The sequence below is a fragment of the Rhodamnia argentea genome, chromosome 5 (genome assembly GCF_020921035.1).
Source record: "Rhodamnia argentea isolate NSW1041297 chromosome 5, ASM2092103v1, whole genome shotgun sequence".
In the NCBI taxonomy this organism is placed as follows: domain Eukaryota; kingdom Viridiplantae; phylum Streptophyta; class Magnoliopsida; order Myrtales; family Myrtaceae; genus Rhodamnia; species Rhodamnia argentea.
The window spans coordinates 27,097,449-27,115,379 of NC_063154.1; the positions used below are offsets into that span (position 1 = coordinate 27,097,449).

Below are 17,931 nucleotides of genomic sequence, written 5' to 3' on the forward strand. Positions count from 1 at the left end.
TCAAATTCTTTATGTATCAATGGAATTTCTGCCGAGAGAAAGGCACATCCGAGATTGAAAACGCTAGGTGTGAACCGGTTTAGTTTATTTAGAATATTGCCGAAGACGATGGTCAAAGGAAGATAATACCTCATTTGCCGATAATAGCGACTTGGGAGTTGGGAATTAAGTACAATGCGGGAGCCTGCGGTTTTCTTCCTATGAAATACCCGCATGCACAAGAAATTGAAACTAAAACCATATGGAGGCAAACTGGGCGGCTTGACTAGATATCCCGTAAGATGTGAAAAGTTAAGGACAGCAACAGCCTCGTAATGATGCGAATCCCAAGGTAAGAGCATACCAGGCACATCGGATAGCATCGGGCTCGGGAGCAACTTGAATGCAGATGTCCAACATAATCAAATTACTGCTCAGAGGAACATTGGAAGGGAGAGGATGAAGAAGAGGAACTAGCGAGTGATGGGCTTTTGTCGGAAGGTAGAGATCACGGATTGTTGAGCCCCAAAATCTTGCTTGATCAGGATTTTCTTTGGGAAGATAAGAATTTCATAGGACTAGTTGGGAACCCAATCGGACCCCGGTTCTAAAATGAGGAACTGGTCCCTCGGGTCTGGTTCCTGGTTCCTAACCGGGACCAGACCGGATCTAAAATCGATTACCTCTAATTTCAGCAAAAAGAGGATGTTTATGGGGAATAGTGAAAATATCCAAAATGTTTATATATAATAGCGTTTTCAAATATGGCAATAATCCTTGCAAGAGGGGCGAGCGAGAGAGGGCTTAGAAAATGTCTCCATTACTTTCTTTCCTTAATTGAGGTCTTTAATATATTTATAAACTTAGGTTTTAATTATTTCCAATAGCAAAATAAGGGTTTAGAGCCATTTATTTTCGGCATTATAAATTAATTATGTTCTTTTATTCCTTTTTTTGAGTGCAAAGTTTAAGTATACGGCCGGATGAAGGATGGAGCTGTTTTATCTTCATTGTGAAAAAAAAAATTTCCTACATTCAAAAACTAAGAATTAATCATCAACTATAAAATTAGATGACCATGTTACATAATAATATGCCAATTTATAATTCTACGTCGTATATTATCAAATATCATATGTATTATGCATTAAAATAATGTCAAGTTGTACGAACTGCGAAACCTAAAAGAATAATAATAACTTGAAAGAAATAAATAAAAAGGAAATGGTATCCCTACAGAATTCACAAAAAACTCATTTTTTGAGGGGTTGTGGGGTTTCAGAATTATGTAGAGGTTTTGGTGTCAAGTTTAGGGACAATCTTTTAGAATATAAAGTTTGATTATATATTTATATACTAGTACATGCGCAATTACATCTTGGGCCGCAAGCTTTGCCGTGTCGCCAAGTAATTGGACAAACCATACAAGCTTTCTTATATATGCCCGCAGGGGATCCAGTATTTTTGAATTTTCCCTTTGGTTTTTTGCTATGTACATCGTCTCATTTTCGTCGTTCACGCCGAGGGAAGCAAATGGTCCAGTCTTCTCTTCCTCTTCTTTTCCTTAATATTATTCTGGTAGTCTCTATGTGGTAATGGCCCATTGTTCCGGTTTGTTGCCTTTCTTCACCATCATCGTCCTCATTTTGAGTCTCGGATTGCGAAAAAAGGAAAAAAGATCCCACCAAATGGCCTCAATTGGGCAAAATTCTACCATAGATAGGTCCTCGGTTTGTCCTCGAATTAATCATCACTTTTATTTTTGCAAGTACCGGTCAAAGAAGAATTGAACCGGTGTATTTGTGATCAGCGGTTCGATCGCACCGGGCCGGCAATTTGCGCAGGCTTTTGAAGCTTCGTTCGAGCACGCAAGAGAGACCAAAAACCAGGGAGGAGAAGGACCAAATTAAGGTCCAATCAGCATCACCCAAAGGCCAAATGATTCACCGGGGTCTTACCCGCCGAGGATTGACACCGGCTAGCTGGCCCTCGTACATGCCGAGCATGCGCGGGCAGCTGGCGAAGCCAATTTGGCATGAAAGGATTTTTAAAAAGCTGTTAAGGAGAACATATCGTTATGGACGGGTACCAAGATCGAGTCATAGACAGGCAAACCTCATTTTAACAGCCGTCATAGCAATAATGAAAAAATGCTCCTTCTTTAGTGAGATTATATGAATAAATGCCCAAACACAAATACGTTATTGTTATGGAAGCATGTACAATTATAGGAGGGATGTCCAGTACTAGCTTTTCGTCTATACCAGAGGCAGTTATAGATGCTATACCAAAACTTCATAAGAAAATAGCTAGAGAAATCTATGAATATTGAATTAGGTCTCAAGAAGAAAATCGGTATTTTACTACCCATCACAGGTTTCATGTTGGATAGTGCTCATACTGAAAATTATAAGCAACCAGAGATCTAAAATTCGGGGATTTGGTTATACTAGTATTTCCACTAGAGTCTTTTCAGATTCAGTGAGGTTTATTTTATTATCTAATTTGATCACGTGAGGTTCAATTGATTTTACTACCTAATTTCTGCTAAGCGTTCATGCAAAATTTTCTTGTAGAGATTCATTTCATGGCAATTTCTATTCTGTAAGAAAAGGAACCCTCAAACAGTTGTCCAAATCAATCAGCAAGCAAATCAAAACACTTAATCAAGCAATCGATATAGGCAATCGATTAAATAGAGCCAATCAACTCTATCACTAAGGTTAATCAGTCCAATTGCGACCCTTCAATCAAACCATACACATTTAACCCCAATTGTTACGTTCAATTGTTATTAACCAATCCGATTCGTCATTTGATCGTTCACTCATCTCTAACCTATCTCTCACTCGCGGTCAAGCAATGTCAATCATTCAATCAATCGATCTAGTCCTAACTAGCCACAATCGAACTATCCTAATTAATTAGGGTCATTTAACCTAAACCAAGTCTCTAACCTATACTGGCTATAATTAATCTGCCTAAACACCATAATTATCTAATTAAACTAATTCCGAAGGGAATTAGCATCCTAACCAAAGATTAGAGGTCAACTTACGGTCAAGTGCGACGACGATCCTCAAAATCCTTCGAACACGAACTTGGACTCGATCGGATCACGGGCCCAAACTTCAAACAATGGCCCAAAATCTCGGTCCACTTGGCCTATAGATCGGGCGTACGGGCCTAAACACTTGGCCCACCTTCCAAGACACAATCCAGGTCAATTTGGGCTACGGCCCAGCAAATTGACCCGTGGATCGAGCCCAAAACAGAATAAGCCAGGCCAAAAAGGCAAGGTAAAGGGGATCCGGGGCTATTTTGTGGGCCGACTGGTGGTGCTTGGCTCCGTGGTCAACGGTGGGTGTCCGAGGAGGTTGGAGAAGGGTTATGGTGGTCGGTGGTGGCTCATGGTGGCTTGAGGGAGCTCGGGCAGCAGCAAATAGAAGCTGCAGCGGTGAAAAAAAATAGGGAAGCAGAGGTAGGGCAAGTTAGCTGGGTCTGTCATGGGGTCCAAGCGAGCAATGGCCTCTAGCGACCACGACAGACGACGAGCGGCTAAGGGGAGTGGCCGAGGTGGTCGATGGATGACCGGTGGTGGCGAAACATTGCAGCCTACGCCCACAAGTAGAAGCCGAGCGAAGCAGGGATGGAAATAGGGGACTCCATTGTGGAAGCTGCTGTAGCGGTGAACGACAGTGGAGAAGTCGACATCGGTGGCTAGAGGTGTTCGGGGGAGGATAAGGAGGTGGTATCGGGGGTTGGCACCCGAAGACCAAAGCAGCAGCGGCTCATGCGCACCGCAGCAGAGCGAGGGCGGCAGCGAGCAGCAACGGCCAAATCAAGGCACGCCAGGTTTGGAGGCTGCTGGCGGTGGCCACCAGTAACGGCGAGCGCCGCGGCGGAGACGAGAAGTTGTTGGGGATGGTGGCTGAAAGCTGGCAGGTGGCTTGGGTAGGGGCCGTCGCACGATCGGAGCGAGAGGATGAGAGGGTCGGTTGGCGGTGGAAAGAAAAGAGAAGAGAGGAGGGAGAGAGAAAGAAGAAAGAAAAAGAAGGAGAGAGAGTGTGTTGAAAAATTTGACCAAGGAGGCTTAAGAGATTAGGTAGGTCCCACTTCATTAATTTCCTTGTCTAGTTTCTCATCAAAATCCCAAAGAAATTTTGGTCATTTCAAGTTTTGATCGGGAACAAAATGGTTATTTCGCAACTAAGGGTAAATTGGACATTTGGCCAACCAATGGAGGGCATTTTAAACCTTTCCCAAGTCCGGCTCGATCCAGGCTAAGCTCGGGCGCGAGAATTCCAATTTTAAGGTGCGACAACTAAATGATCGAAACATCAACTAATTCGATTGTCGATTTGGAAAATTTCCAATTTCCATCACCTAATTCCTAGGAATCCAAATTAGAGCAACAACTTGGAATTTACAATCATTCCATAAACAGAATTCTACTATTAAACAGACGTTGAACTTCCAAGGCGTCACATGGGTCTTCCAAGCTTTTTAGGCCCAGAGCCCGAAAACCAAACCAGCACCAAGGTTGCTTAAGCGTGAACCAATTATTACTCGGGTCGGGACCAATTCGGGTCTCGTGGCAAGTCAACTAAGCGTGAACCCATCCATGCAATTCGAGGGAGAAATATTGGTAGTGTATTAATTAAATAAAGAATTAGAAAATTCTAATGCGTGCGCCAAAACTAACATGCACTTGCTTCGGGTTCATCGTCGATCACGTGATCGCATTCCGAAATTGCGTAATCTTAGAATTAGACGACGTGGCCTCTTCCGATGACGAGGCCGACATCTTGCCGGAAAGGGTCTCTGCGTACTACTTCGAGGACTACGACGACTAGCCGGTCTCATTCTCTGTCCTCCCGGTGAGGTGGAGCGACAGGGAGGGCAGAAAGGATGCGGTGGCCGAGATCATCTTCTTGCATGGGACTGCCGATAACGACCTCGGGAAGATTTACGGGGAGGTCAAGTGTTAGAGGTTTGATCTCGGCAGCTCGAGGCCTCAAGTATCGGTGCTCTCCAAGGACAACCTCTGTTTCAAGCTCGATAAGCTGAGGAGGAGCTTTCGGGTACGATCGGGACCGTGTTGATGATGTTGCGGTGCCCGCACTACTCCAGGAATCACCCGGACGCATCCGGAGAAGCGCTGTGGGAGCACTTGGCTAGAACCTTGGGGTACACATTCCTATCTAGGAATTTACCCCCGTACATCGTCACATGTTCTGATTTTGCCTTTTCTCAATCTAGTTTTATAGGTTCTATGAAATCTAGCCTTCCGCGAAGGATTTGCATGACCATGTGGCATTAATTGAAGAGGCTATAGCGAGGGATGATATATTGGCGAAATCCGAGGTTTTTCTTGTTCCTGTCATTTCTTTTAGATTCATGACCCTATTCTTGTGTTGATATATCTGGCCATTGACAATGTAGTTGCTATAGACAAGTTTTAGATTGTTTGTCTATTTCAAATTGTCGTGACAAAAAGTTTAACTGAGACCAGAATTCTGGAGCAACATTTTTTTTTCTAATGACTTTTGGGCGCGCCCGGTGTGGTAAATAAGCTTGGGTCAAGAATGAGAAATGTTTGAGTTGTTGCTTACACATTTCCTCTATTACGGAGCAATCATCAATGCACAGACTCGTGTTGAATTGCTTGTGATATTTTCATTAGGTTATACGTTCATTGCAACTAAAATTGTTTGGCTGGACCACTATGCCTTTATTCATGGCCTTACGATTCCTTCTTGTGAAGAGCATCTCCATCTCTTATAAGGACTTCCTTTTTATCATCTCCATCTCTTATAAGGACTTCCTTTTTATCTTAGGCAATAAGAAATAGAACAATCCAAAAGCCAATAAGAATATATAAAAAAAAATGAAGAAGCTCTTGCTGATGATTGTAGATTCGATATCGAGAGGAAGCTCATCAACTTGACCACATTCATAAGCCGGTTCACTGTGATGCCGACGCTCGCCCCCTGAGCCCTTAGCTTTAATAGAAATATCTCTAAGCTATAGACCCACGTGACCGAGACAATCCCGATCGAGAAGAATGCTGGGTATTTGTATGTGGCCATGGTGCTCAAGAGGAGAGCCCACAAGAATTGCCATTGCATTCTCCATCATTATCAAGCAAAATCCTAATCGGTTAGGGCCATGATGATCCCTCCCGAGCTCACTAGGATCAATCTCCTCCTACCAACTTCGTCGAGGGAAATTGTGGTTATTATTATGAATGTGGTATTTGTCAGTCTAACCCAACTATGGCAAGCAAGAGCCTTTTGTTGCTAGTCCTCTCGACTTTCTTGAAAATTTGTGGATTGTAGAGGATGACCGCTTTGATCCCTGTTGCATGCTCGAAAATTGAATCTTGATCGCTGCCAACAAGATCCATCGCACCAAGGGTGAGGGGCTTAGCAAGAGCACTTTCCATACACCTTTGCCGCAGGTCTTCCTCGAAAACTCGACAATATCCTTCTTGCAATTCTCTCCGATCCCAATTGCCATTATTATGTATTGAATTCGGGTTTCCACTTCTTGCTCCGAATAACGAATTAGGAGCAAGACCTTTTTCGCCTCAGGCAACCAGCCTTGCATTACCAACTACCTTGGTGATTCAGGTATCTTAAGGATCCCAAATGCCAAAGTGAGGGACGGAATCACCGCAACGCCTGGCATCATCCTCTACCCTAGCTTTAGGGTCAATTTCACAAAGAAGTAATTCGATATAGAGCCGAGCAAGATCCCCAAGCTTATGCATAACCCCGACAAAGAGGCTAAGAATTCTCAATGTGTGGCAGAGGAGATTTCTGCAGAGTACACAGGCGTGATCATTAGGGCGAGCCCAACCCTAATGTGAGTGATTCACCGCCCCCATCATCAAAATTGCGTAGGAAGGTCCATAGCCCGATCAATAGGACTGAATCGAGTAGGAATATGGTGAAGGTGAGAATGATTGTGTAACTACCGCCAATGTAGTCTAACATTCTTGCGATGATGAGAGAGCTCATGAGGGCAAACATGTTGAGGATTTCAACGAGGATTTCGACCTGGTGTTTTGAGCAAGGCCATGATCTTCACAAAAGAGAACTTCAAAATAAAAGAGAATATCGAAATCCACACTAGAATCCTCAACAGTTGTGCCCTCGTGGGCTCCCTCATTGCCGGAAGAATGTCAAACCAAATTGGCTGTAGTTACACCATCGTTCTTGCCTCCGCCATCTACCTTCTTACTTGGTTCGGTCCTAGTGGGCTATGGGCTGTCCTATGTGATTTTTAAGCCTAAGGATCTTGCTCGTCTACGTATCAAAGTACTTCTTCGCGAAATTGACCCTAAAGCTAAGGTGGAGAACGATGCTAGGTGCCACAACGATCTCTTCCCGTCGTTTGGCATTTGGGGTCCTTAAGATGCCTGAATCACCGAGATGGTTGGTATTGCAAGGCCGGCTCGCTGAGGCGAAAAAGATCTTGCTCCTAATTTGTAATTCAAAGCACGACGTGGAAACCCGATTCCAAGACAAATCGATAGCAGGTGGGATTAACAAGAATGGCAAGGAGGATATTGTCAAGCTTCCATGGAAGACTCGTGGAGGAGGTGTGTGGAAAGAGCTCTTGCTAAGGTCCTCGCCCTTAGTGCGGTGGATCTTGTTGGCCACGATCGAGATTCAATTCATCAAGCACGCGACGGGGGACCAAAGTAGTCATCCTCTATAGCCCACAGATTTTCAAGAAAATCGAAATGACTAGCAAAAGAATGCTCTTGCTTGCCACAGTGGGGATTGGCCTCACAAAGATCACATTGATAATAATAGCCACAACTTTGGTGACCAAAGTTGACTAGAGGAGATTGCTGCTAGTGAGCTTAGGACAGATCATCATTACCTTAACCTGATTAGGGTTTTGGTTGAATGTCCTGGGTGGTTAAGAGTGCGCATGTAAACACTTTTGGAGCAGAAATCTGTTTAGTTACGCAATTTTTCTATTTCTTGAGATTTTTCTTTTGCTTCAGAAGTAATTTTGAAGTCACTTGAAGAAGTAAAAAAAGAAATTACTTTCTTCAGAAGTAGAACTAGAAAAATCAACTTCTAGCTAGAAGTTGATTTCTTGAACATAAGTATTGCCATGAGCGCCCTAAGCTTTCACATAGCAATAAGAAAAATTCTGCTTCCCCGTCAAAATTCAAAACAGTAACAATACTAAATAATTACTAATAATCATGTATAATACTACGTGTCAATACTAGTATATTGCGAAGTTTGCATTGTTTTGGGACAAGATAAAGTCAAATGCGTCCATCGCATAATTTAAATTAAATAAAAAGTAAAAAGTAAAAATCTAGGCAAACACGACCTTAAACATCAAAGTTTACAGCGGGCTCATAAAATAGCAAATTCTAGCAAGTTTCATAAATGTAAATTTCCTAACGTTAGCGAAAGTCCACTTAGTTTTATGAACTTTAAGTGCATTCCCTTTAGGTTAAACGTTGGCGAATTTCAACATCTATTTACTTCTTTGCCGCGGTAGCGACGTCGACAAATAATTAGCAACACGTATATATGGGGTAGCTACACTGTCAAGACCGAGCTATATGAGGCAGATCCCACCCTTTTTTTTTGTCCCAGCAACTTTTTTGTTAGAAAAAAAAAATAGAGATAATAAATCTGAGAATTTGCTTAACTGTAGGACGGATATTTCACGACGTTCTTTCAGTATCGAAGCTCTATTTTTTGTGAAGCAATAAATTTATTCATGATCTAATTTCCCATGCGAGCATCATTTTTGTTCCAAATTTTTAGACATTGCCAAAAAATTTATTTAACATTGTTATTGATTACGAGGCCATTTTCTCGTTTGTGGTGTTGGATATGTGTGTGAGACTACGAATGCAAATAAAATGTCAACTCCGAATGCAACATAGAAATTCAATCTGAATATGTCCAAATGTGGCAACGACATAGCAAATTCAGATTCAATATGACAAGAAAAAAACATGACACTAAAATGGCATGGCAAGAATACACACATAATGGGAGAATGACAATGACAAATTCGAAATTCAATGAGAAGATAACAGACACGGCAAATACCAAATTCAAATATAATAGGTATGGCAATGAAATAACATGTTTCGAATTTAGGCGTAACGAGTAAATGGCGTGCGGCATCAGAATTCCAAACATGAGAAAATGACCTCACATGCCAACGTCAGAATTCACCTGAATGGGTCGCATCACATCCGTCGTCGGAGTTGTAAGTATCCGAGCTTCCACAAGTTCATGGCAATTATGTGCTCATAGTTCTACATCACATAACAGGAAAAGAGACGAAAAATCCTATGTTGGCCCCAATTGTTAGACAAAGTAAATACGACAAGGATTGGCACCAACAAACACCAGCAGAAAGGTGTTCCAGGACATGACACCCTATCTTCCAAGCTAAAAAATTTCTCTGAAAATGCTTTGGTCTTCCGTATGATGTTGTACTAATATCAAATCATACCAAGAAAGCAGTGAATTATCTACTAGCATTGCATAACTATAGGAACATCAAGTGTGCTTTTGAAACTCACCAACGATCCTTTCCAGATGGAGCGAAAATATTTACCGGTAAAGCAGACTCATGGTCGAACCTGGAGCTTCACTTTCTTCTGGAACTGAACGTTCACCGAATGAGGCTGCGTGGCATCAGATCTGAGTCCCCCCAAGAAAACCACCATTAAAACAAACCTAACGATCAATTCTCGAAATTCTTCCTGAAACAGAGAACTTTGAGAGAGAGAGAGAGAGAGAGAGTACTGCCAGTTAGTGTCCAGGTTGTCGCCATGACGCAAAGGGAGGGAAGCGAGGCATCGGCGGTCGGAGGGAGCATGCAAGAGAGGAGCTAGAATTGTTCTTAAACGCACAAGTGAAGGAATTGGCTCTGGCATGGGATTTTTAGATCAGAATGTAAGCTCTCAACATCACTGACTCTACTATGATTTGATGTCAAGCGAGCAGTAAGGAGCACACGGTCGTAGAGAGAGAGAACCTCTGGACTTACTCAGCTTGATTTTTGCTGATTGAACAGAGTCAGTTAAGGTAAGATAAGCTTTGATTTGAATGAGTAAGGACCGTTGGAGGAGCCTCGCAAAACGCCATTTTTTGCGGAACTGAATCCGACTTATTTGCATGAGTCTGGCTGAAGTTGAGGAGGGGCTGTTGACTTGTTCATCTATATTCCTCTTTTGATTTATCTACTTTCTCTTTATTTGTCGCTTTTTCGTTTCATGGCCATGTCTCCGTCACAAAACAGATGAACAGATCACAATAAAATTCAAGTGACTACAACCGATGGTCACAACATGCTCATATCTCACATACTTGTATTACCTGGCCAGTATCAACTACAATGCTTCACTGATATGCATCCAACCTATTCATCGTAGTCATTCCTTTCCCGGGGAGGCCGCTTATCGTGTGACAAAAGTTTGTATACATGCCAGTCCTCGCTTCAAATTGTAGTGCTGAAAAAGGAGTTTTACAGATGAACACATAAAACATAGTAAAAAATAAAAGATCGAGTTATCCTTTACATAGATTAAACAGCTGCTAGAGATATGATCGATAGAGACAATCAATGGAAAACGAAACAAAAATATACATACTATCACTTAAGTGCCATAACTTGGAAGAACATACATGATATCGTCCTAGTTGAAAAATGTACGTGCCACACCGTTTGCTGGAAGCGGCGGCGTTCGATCTCCATTCCTGACAGGGAGACTAACTCGCCAGAGGCTGGCGGTTCGTGGGTGGCTCTTTGCTTTTGAAAATATGTGTAGGTAGGCATCCAAATCATCATTGAATGGCGGCAGTCTCCCTGGGTTGGAGATGTGACGGGGAGTGTGGCTGCGTCCGGCATCTATTGGCGACAACATTTCAGGGTTTCGCTCGTTTGAGGGAGACTAGTCCCATGGTTGTGTCATTTTTCTGAAATGAGCTCCGGCAGTATGCTGAACACCAACTAAAGACTTCGGTCTTGGTGGAGAACCAGGAACAACATGGCCAGCACCGCTGGCATCGTGGCAGCCATCGTGTAGAAGACTCGATGGGCATTCTTGAAGCGACAATGGCTCTAATACCAAGTTGAATATTGTGATGACAGAAAAATGTTATATTCTGCACATATCAAGCAAAGAGTGCACGAGTCTATTTATTCAAGGTCTTGGGTGTGGCTAGCCAACAGGGCTTTGTTGAATGACGTTGAACTGGAAGTCTAACAAATCTTTACGTTGTTCTTGCATTAGTCAATTGAGTATTGCATGCGAAATGACGCCTGATGTGACTTGCGTTAAATAGTCATGCATCGCCCAAAATTGTCACAAAAGTGTATGGCTAAGGCTAACCAAAACCAACGATAGACGTATGCATCTTATTCTAAATTTTTCGTTGTTAAAGTTTGCATAAACAAAATGATGTTAACGATTAGTAGTGTTCTAATTGGCCTCATTCGAGCCGTTGGGAAATCAGAACGACTTCTTGTCATTCTCTTCTGTTTTTGGGAAGTGAAACGACGTCTTGCCTCATTCGAGCCGTTAGGCCTTATTCTAGTATGCAATTTTATGTCACGTTATTCTAAGGTTTGTTTTATATAAGATGGTAGCTGCCATAGTCTATATAATGATATGAGTGCCCGATGAAATTGTCAAGGTTGGATATATTGTACTCGGCCAAGCAAAATGTTGCGCAATTTCGGGATTGACTCAGCAAAAGAAGCATGAAAAATTGCAAGACAAGTGGATATACAATAGGCCAAAGGGTCCAGAAATTACAAGGAGTTGCAAGAATTAATGAAAAGTTGTGAGTACTTGGCCCGAGGTTTTTATGGTTGTCGTAATGAACCTCGAGAACAGACATGGAGTGCTTTAGGTTTATTACCAAACAGAATGTTAGTCACGTGCTCCCACGTAGTTAGAAGGTGTTCACTTGAGAATTTTTAAGAAGGAGTATTACATTTCGCGCCCTAAACTTTCCGTGTTGTAGTAAACCGTCCCGTGATGTTCCATATGCCCCTGATCTTTTGTAATTTTGTACAACCTTCCTCTGTAAAGACTGTAAAATGATAAAAATGATTATAATTTAGGAAAGCTGAAAGGGAAAAGGAAAAGGGAACTTATATTTCCAGGGATTGGACTACATGAATATTCAATTTCTTTTCCAATACCATAAGAGGAAGATTGCAACGAATTTGAAAAGATTTTGCAAATTTTTTTAAACATATTGAAATAATATGTAGTTATGTAACAAAATCTATGTGACAAAATAGTAAATGCAATCTCACCTCAGAAGGAAAATTTTGCCGTCAAGTTCTCACCTGTGATGGGTCGCGTGACATCACGTGATCAACTTTCAGGTAACCAGGTGGCAGAGTCAGCGTTTGGGGACATTAAAATCAATGTTAAAAACATCAAAGTTGCGGAGGGAAATAAGAAAAAATAAAAGAAAAAGTAAAGGGAAAAAATAAAAGAAAAATTGCAGGGAAATTTTAAAACAATTATCCATATTAGCGCCTACCATGCTATGCAAGATAGCCGATACCTGCGTCGGTGACTTCCAATCAAAATGAGTCGGAAGGACTATATTGGCAAATCATCAAAAGGTTTAGAATTAAATTGACCGAATTAAATTGTTTATGACTAAATTGAAATCCGTACAACAATTATATATTTGTCTAAGTAAGTTTCCTAGTAAATTGGGGAATAAGTTGGAACCACCCTAAAATCCCGCAAGGCAAATAGTAATCTTGCTGAACTAGAAGTGATGTGCAACGTGTAAGTATTGCGATGCGATGAGAAATGTGGGATTTTCGGCAATTACCTCAAGCAAATCCTCAAATTCTTTATGTATCGATGGAATTTTCTTTGAGAGAAAGGCACATCCGAGACCGAAAATGCTAGGTGTGAACCGGTTTAGTTTATTTAGAATATTGCCGAAGACGATGGTCAAAGGAAGATAATACCTCATTTGCCAGTAATAGCGACTTGGGAGTTGGGAATTAACTACAATGCAGGAGCCTACGCTTTTCTTCCTATGAAATACCTGCATACACAAGAAACTGAAACTAAAACCATATGGAGGCAAATTGGGCGGCTTGACTAGATATCACGTAAGATGTGAAAAGTTAAGGACATCAATAGCCTCGTAATGATGCGAATCCCAAGGTAAGAGCATACCGGGCCCATCGGATAGCATCAAGCTCGGGAGCAGCTTGAATGCAGATGTCCAGCATAACCAAATTACTACTCGGAGGAACATTGGAAGGGAGAGGATGAAGAAGAGGAACTAGCGAGTCATGGGCTTTTGTCGGAAGGTAGAGATCACGGATTGTTGAGCCCCAAAATCTTGCTTGATCGGGATTTTCTTTGGGAAGATAAGCAATTTCGTAGGACTAGCTGGGAACCCAACCGAACCCCAATTCTAAAATTGGGAACCGGTCCCGCTAGTCCGGTTCCTGGTTCATAACTGGGACCGGACCGGATCTAAAATCGATTACCCCTAATTTCAGCAAAAAGAGGATGTTTCTGGGGAATAGTGAAAATATCCAAAATGTTTATATATAATAGCGTTTTCAAATATGGCAATAATCCTTGCAAGAGGGGCGAGGCAGAGAGGGCTTAGAAAATGTCTCCATTACTTTCTTTCCTTAATTGAGGTCTTTAATATATTTATAAACTTAGGTTTTAATTATTTCCAATAGCAAAATAAGGGTTTAGAGCCATTTATTTTCAGGATTATAAATTAATTATGTCTTTTTTTCCTTTTTTTAAGTGCAAAGTTTAAGTATACGGCCGGATGAAGAATAGAGCTGTTTTATCTTCATTGTGAAAAAAAAAAACTAATTTTTTCCTACATTCATAAACTAAGAATTGATCATCAACTGTAAAATTAGATGACCATGTTACATAATAATATGCCAATTTATAATTCTACGTCGTATATTATCCAAGATCATTTCTATTATGCATTAAAATAATGTCAAACTGTACGAACTGCGAAACCTAAAAGAATAATACTAACTTGAAAGAAATAAATAAAAAGGAAAAGGTATCCCTAAAGAATTCACAAAAAATGCATTTTTTGTGACGAGGATAAGGCTTTTTTTAATTATCTAGAATTTTTTATTTTTTGAGGGGTTGTGGGGTTTCGGAATTATGTAGAGGTTTTGGTGTCAAGTTTAGGGACAATCTTTAAGAATATAAAGTTTGATTATATATTTATACTAGTACATGCGCAATTACATCTTGGGCCGCAAGCTTTGGCGTGTCGCCAAGTAGTTGCGCAAACCATAGAAGCTTTCTTATATATGCCCCCATAGGGGATCACAGTATTTTTGAATTTTCCCTTTGGTTTTTTGCTATGTACATCGTCTCATTTTCATCGTTCACGCTGAGGGAAGCAAATGGTCCAGTCTTCTCTTTCTCTTCTTTTCCTTAATGTTATTCTGGCAGTCTCTATGTGGTAATGGCCCATTGTTCCGGTTTGTTGCCTTTCTTCACCATCATCGTCCTCATTTTGAGTCTCAACTTGCAAAAAAAGGAAAAAAGATCCCACCAAATGGCCTCAATTGGGCAAAATTCTACCATAGATAGGTCCTCGGTTTGTCCTCGAATTAATCAGCACTTTTAGTTTTGCAAGTACCGGTCAAAGAAGAATTGAACCGGTGTATTTGTGATCAGCGGTTCGATCGGACCGGGCCGGCAATTTGCACAGGCTTTTGAAGCTTCGTTCGAGCACGCAAGAGAGACCAAAAACCAGGGAGGAGAAGGACCAAATTAAGGTCCAATCAGCATCACCCAAAGGCCAAATGATTCACCGGGGTCTTACCCGCCGAGGATTGACACCGGCTAGCTGGCCCTCGTACATGCCGAGCATGCGCGGGCAGCTGGCGAAGCCAATTTGGCATGAAAGGATTTTTAAAAAGTTGTTAAGGAGAACATATCGTTATGGACGGGTACCAAGATCGAGTCATAGATAGGCAAACCTCATTTTAACAGCTATCATAGCAATAATGAAAAAATGCTCCTTCTTTAGTGAGATTATATGAATAAATGCCCGAACCCAAATACGTTATTGTTATGGAAGCTTGTACAATTATAGGAGGGATGTCCAGTACTAGCTTTTCGCCTATACTAGAGGCAGTTATAGATGCTATACCAAAACTTCATAAGAAAATAGCTAGAGAAATCTATGAATATTGAATTAGGTCTCAAGAAGAAAATCGGTATTTTACTACCCATCACAGGTTTCATGTTGGATAGTGCTCATACTGAAAATTATAAGCGACCGGAGATCTAAAATTCGGGGATTTGGTTGTACTAGTATTTCCACTAGAGTCTTTTCATTCAAAGTGAGGTTTATTTTATTATCTAATTTGATCATGTGAGGTTCAATTGATTTTACTACCTAATTTCCGCTAAGCGTTCATGCAAAATTTTCTTGTAGAGATTCATTTCATGGCATTTTCTATTCTGTAAGAAAAGGAACCCTCAAACAGTTGTCCAAAACAATCAGCAAGCAAATCAAAACACTCAATCCAGCAATCGATATAGGCGATCGATTAAATGGAGCCAATCAACTCTATCACTAAGGTTAATCAATCCAATTGCGACCTTTCAATCAAACCATACACATTTCACCCCAATTGTTACGTTAAATTGTTATTAACCAATCCGATTCGTCATTCGATCGTTCGCTCGCTTCTAACCTATCTCTCGCTCGCGATCAAGTAATGTCAATCATTCAATCAATTGATCTAGTCCCAACTAGCCACAATCGGACTATCCTAATTAATTAGGGCCATTTAACCTAAACCAAGTCTCTAACCTATACTGGTCCTAATTAATCTACCTAAACACCCTAATTATCTAATTAAACTAATTTCGAAAGGAATTAGCGTCCTAACCAAAGATTATAGGTCAACTCACAGTCAATTAGACGAGTCAAGTGCGACAACGATTGTCACAATCCTTCGAACACGAACTTGGACTCGATCGAATCACGGGCCCAAACTTTGAACAATGGCCCAAAATCTCGGTCTACTTGGCCTACGGATCGGGCGTATGGGCCTAAACACTCGGCCCACCTTCCAAGACACAACCCAGGTTAATTTGGGCTACGGCCTAGCAAATTGACCCCTGGATCAAGCCAAAACAGAATAAGCCAGGCTAAAATAGGGCAAGGCGGAGGGGATCCGGGGCTATTTGGTGGGGCGACGGGTGGTGATTGGTTCCGAGGTCGACGGTGGGTGTCCGAGGAGGTTGGAGAAGGGTTATGGTGGTCGGTGGTGGCTCATGGTGGCTTGAGGGAGCTCGGGCAGCAGCAAATAGAAGCTGCAAGCAGCGAAAAAAATAGGGAAGCAGAGGTAGGGCAAGTTAGCTAGGGCTGTTATGGGGTCTAAGCGAGCAATGGCCTCTAGCGACCACGGCGGACGATGAGCGGCTAAGGGGAGTGGCTAAGGTGGTCGATGGACCGCTGGTGGTGGCGGAACAGTGGCAGCTACAACCATAAGTAGAAGCCGAGCGAAGCGAGGATGGAAATAAGGGACTCCATTTGTGGAAGCTACTGTGGCAGTGAACAGCAGTGGAGAAGGCGATATCGGTGGCTGGAGGTGTTCGAGGGAGGACAAGGAGGTGGTATCGGGGTTGGCACCGGAAGACCAAAGCAACAACGGCTCATGCGGACCGCAGCAGAGCAGGGGCGGCAGCAAGCGGCAGCAGCCAAATCAGGGCACGCCGGGTTTGGAGGCTGTTAGCGGTGGCCAAGCACGATGGCGGCGACAAGAAGCTGTTGGGGGTGGTGACCGAAAGCTGGGCAGTGGCTTGCGTAGGGGGTGTCGCATGATCAGAGTGAGAGGATGAGAGGGTCGGTTGGCGGTGGAAAGAAAAGAGAAGAGAGGAGAGAGAGAGAAAGAAGAAAGAAAAAGAAGGAGAGAGAGTGTGTTGAAAAATTTGACCAAGGAGGCTTAAGAGATTAGGTAGGTCCTACTTCATTAATTTCCTTGTCTTGTTTCTCATCAAAATCCCAAAGACATTTTGGTCATTTCAAGTTTTGGTCGGGAACAAAACGGTTATTTCGCAACTAAGGGTAAATTGGACATTTGGCCAACCAATGGAGGGCATTTTAAACCTTTCTCAAGTCCGGCTCGATTCAGGCTAAGCTTGGGCGCGAGAATTCCAATTTTAAGGCGCGCCAACTAAACGATTGAAACCTCAACTAATTCGATTGTCGATTCGGAAAATTTCCAATTTCCATCACCTAATTCCTAGGAATCCAAATTGGAGCAACAACCTGGAATTCACAATCATTCCATAAACAAAATTCTACTATTAAACGGACGTTGAATTTCCAAGGCGTCACATGGGTCTTCTAGGCTTTTTAGGCCCAGAGCCCGAAAACCAAACCATCACCAAGGCTACCTAAGCCCGAATCGATTATTACTCGGGTCGAGACCAATTCGAGTCTCGAGGCAAGTCAACTAAGTGTGAACCCGTCCGTGCAATTTGGGGGAGAAATATTGGTAGTGTATTAATTAAATAAAGAATTAGAAAATTCTAATGCGTGCAGCAAAACTAACATGCACTTGCTTCGGGTTCATCATCGATCACGTCACCGCATTCCGGAATTGCGTAATCTTAGAATTAGACGACATGGCCTCTTCCGATGACGAGGACGACATCTCGCCGGAAAGGGTTTCTGCGTACTACTTCGAGGACCACGACGACTAGCCGGTCTCATTCTCTGTCCTCCCAGTGAGGTGGAGCAACAGGGACGACGGAAAGGATGCGGTGGCCGAGATCATCCTCTTGCATGGGACTGCCGATAACGACCTCGGGAAGATTTATAGGGAGGTCAAGTGTTAGAGGTTTGATCTCGGCAGCTCGAGGCCTTAACTATCGGTGCT

At 42.3% G+C, this 17,931-nt stretch overlaps 1 pseudogene; it reads left to right on the forward strand.

The window, feature by feature from the left end:
* The first annotated feature begins 3,628 nt into the window (after positions 1-3,628).
* Positions 3,629-7,918, forward strand: LOC125315283 (annotated as a pseudogene).
* The last annotated feature ends 10,013 nt before the right edge of the window (positions 7,919-17,931 follow it).